Here is a 3,591-nt window from a genome sequence, read left to right as displayed (position 1 = left end):
GTCTTTATTATTGCTTCTGCGCTAGAAATAGTCCTCCGATAATCAACTGTTCAACCATGGCCCTAACTGGAAAAGACGCTGCTGCCTCATACTCGCGTGGAAGGTATTGAAAAGTGTGAGGGTTCAAATAGTTAGCTGGTAGTCGTGTTCAGGCCAAGAACGGGCACCCGCGCGGCAGCCTTCGAAGTCGGCATAGTGGTGCAAGGAGAAGCCAAGTGCAAGGGGACAGAAAAAGGACGAAGCCGCGGCTGTGAGCGACGGACAATGCTGAGCATGTGAATCACCGAGCAAGATTAGGGAGCAGAGATCAAGAGTCGACCCGGAGCGTGGAAAGATACCGAGTGAAAGTCTCGCCATTTCAGCTTTGACATATTAAATATGTGTATTGCCTCCCTTCCTGTCCCGTATGTTTCCTCTCAGCGTGAATTCGCGCGCCGGTAGTAAGCCTTCACCGAAGTGCTTCTATGGGACAAGCTATACAAGAAGCGCATTAATGTGTAAGGCGGCAGGTTAGTAAATCATTTCCAGCGTTGAGGAAGTTTCGGCGCATTGTTAACAGCAACGTTATATGTAAACCATCGCCAGTTTCTGTAGATATTTTAGTTCCTCTGGGAGTTTCTATTTCTCATGCCCTCCAACGGAATTACTGTGCGAGGAGCGCACGGTGCTAGACCAAGCCATGCCACCTCACCATGAACATCTCTCCTTCCACTCTTTCCACATCACGTGGCTAATTTGTTCGTTATCTCTAACAGAAGTCACGCTTCTGCTGGGTATTACGTAGACGACCGAAGGTGAAGTCTACGACAATCTGACGTCGCGTGAGAAGGCCTCGAGACTCCACGAAAATACGTTGCTATCGTCCTTGGAACCCACCACACGAACAACTGCATGGCGCAGCGCGCTCCTGATGCCTCGTCCAGTCCTTGACAACATAAACCGAACATGACCCCGCAGGATCCCAGTCTCAAACCACCTACACCGCTGGGGCTGCGGCCTCCATGAGTGAAGTATCTACCTCTCTTCAGGCCGTGTGTGGTTTTTGTTGTGCCGGAGAGACAGGCCCCGCTGTCGCGAATAATATGGAGACTACGAGGGGTGTTCAAGTCAAAATGGGACTTTCTGTCTCCTGAGTGTACAAATGACTCGCGCAACTTCTTTTTTGGTCATTTTCACACGCGACAGGCCTCACCACGTGGTGGTCCAAAGTTTGTGCAAAACAGAAGACACGTGCTGGACAAGATGGCCGACAACGAGATGAGCGCGCACATCGAACAGCGAATTGCCATGAAGTTTCTCGTGAATGAAGGCGTAAAGTCATCTGAAATTCACAGAAGACTTCAGGCTCAGTATGGCCACGGTACACTTAGCCGCAGTAAAGCGTTTGAGTGGTGCAAACGGTGCCGAGACGGCCGTACATCAGTGCAGGACGACCCCGGCCGGGGCGGCTCACAGCCCAGTGTCACAGTTCCTGAGAACATCCAACTTGTGGAGCGCCTGATCCTCAAGAACCGACGGATATCAATATCAATAGTCAAGTCAAGTCTCGATATCAATAGTGCATATTACTGCCAGATTCTCAGGGGTGTGCATAAGGCGCTGAAGCAAAATCGGCCGAGCCTCATCACCAAAGAAGTCCTCCTCCGACAGGACAATGCACGCCCGCATACCGCACATCTCACGACACGCACCTTACAGGAACTTGGCTGGGAGTTGCTGCCACATCCCCCTTACAGTCCAGACTTCGCCCCAGCGATTTCCATCTCTTTGGGTCACTGAAGGCGTTCCTTGGGGGCCCAGCTGCATGCAGCTGGGCCCCCATGACCTGGGCGTCGCATGCGACGACAAGGTCACGAATGCGGTCCGACCATGGCTGCTACGCGCCGGTAAGAATTTCTACGCTGCTGGCATCCAAGCCCTCGTGAAACGCTGAGACAGGTGCATTAGTGCAGCTGGAGATTACGTGGAAAAGTAAAACTAATTTTTCGCCTGTAAGTTCATTTTACTTTTGCGAAAAATGAAAAGTTCCGGTTTGACTTGAACGCCTCTCGTACATAGTCGAAGGGTTTGAAGGTACGCGCGCAGAGCAAATGGCAAACACAAGCAGCTAAGACTGGTGAAATGGTTACGTTAGCTTTTTGTTTGTCTTCGTGGCAGAGCATACAAATACTTTTTTCTTTTCTTTTTTTCTAGGTGGTTTCAGATCATCTGAGGGGTACTTCTCAGATGTTAATTCTTTCCTCTTAACGTTGTCAATATGTGGGTACATCGATTTAGTTATTTAGCGCTCTGGCCAGGCGACAGGTAAGTTGGAAAGTGTGGAGAGAGTCAAGGGTACGGCTGCTTGGGCGGCATCGCGACTGACTGATGAGTACTTACAAAGAGAAGTGTCTATAGTAGCGAATATTTGCCACGGATACCATTATAGGACCTACCGAACGATGGAATGTCTGAAATGGACACGGGAACATTGGGCAATTCGCAGGGCAAGGACGGCGCTGAGTAGCATACCAGTTGCGTATACGCAACATTCGCTTGCGCTTGTGCGCTGTACAGCGGCGTAAGCTAGCGGCAACTGTACTGGCAAGTGATACCAAACATTAGGAGGAGATACAACCAGAGAATGCTTAGGTATCTCAAGCCAAGGTAATCTCAGGTAGCTAGGGGCACCCCAGCGTGTCCAGTAGCGAAACGAAGGGATGTTTCAAGTAAATCTACCGGGATGGGACCGAGGAGCGAACCTAGGATTGAGTGTGCACGGGATAGTCATGAGAGAGTCAGCTACAAACAGAAAACTGAAACACGGAAAGAGCGAACCAGTTGCAAATTTCGCATCAGAGATGGGCGTGAAATCGCGGGGGAAGGGAAGGGTTGTGACACATTGATGTACGTGGTTCGTTACATCATGCACGCGTTCGTACTGCACACCAGAATATTGAGGAAAAAATAAGCATCTTTCTACGCATCTCAGATACGAACTCTTGAACAAGCTTCGGTGTCGAAAGCCTCGGCCATTCTTATTGGTTCTCTTAAGCACGTGACTTCACCCGCGGACGTCTAATGGCGAATTCGGGTGGCCATTTGATGTCAACACGGCTTAGCGCCCGGAAAGTTCTAGGCCGGCGCCCGAGGTGGATCACTTTACCGTTGCCACCCGGCGTATATGAGTACCAGGAATCTAGCGATTTTTGTCGCTTGGATCACGCTAGGGGCATCGTGGTCGCTCGTCTTTGTGTTCCGCCGTCTGCTAAACCATGTGAACTTCGACATGCGGGCCAATCGCCACCCTCGGGGTGCGGATGTGACGACACCGGATATAGTTGGGCAATCCGCTGCCCGGTCGCTTCGAGGTCGGGCGAAGAAAGCGCTAGAGCTGGCAAATTTCTCGCGCTCAGATGGCGCCAGGCGAACATGCTGGCAAAACTGGCGAGAGCAGACGGGATCTGGCAAAAAAAAAGGTTACCACGAAATGACCACCCGAATTCGCCCTAAGTGGCAGATATGCCTGTCGCTATGTAACGCCGGATAAGTTCTCATATTCACGATGCCGCCTTTCTACGTGTCTCTTGCTATATGGAGGTGATAGCGGTT

This window comes from Ornithodoros turicata, chromosome 7 (assembly GCF_037126465.1).
Source record: "Ornithodoros turicata isolate Travis chromosome 7, ASM3712646v1, whole genome shotgun sequence".
NCBI lineage: Eukaryota > Metazoa > Arthropoda > Arachnida > Ixodida > Argasidae > Ornithodoros > Ornithodoros turicata.
Note: the sequence above shows the minus strand (reverse complement) of the source record.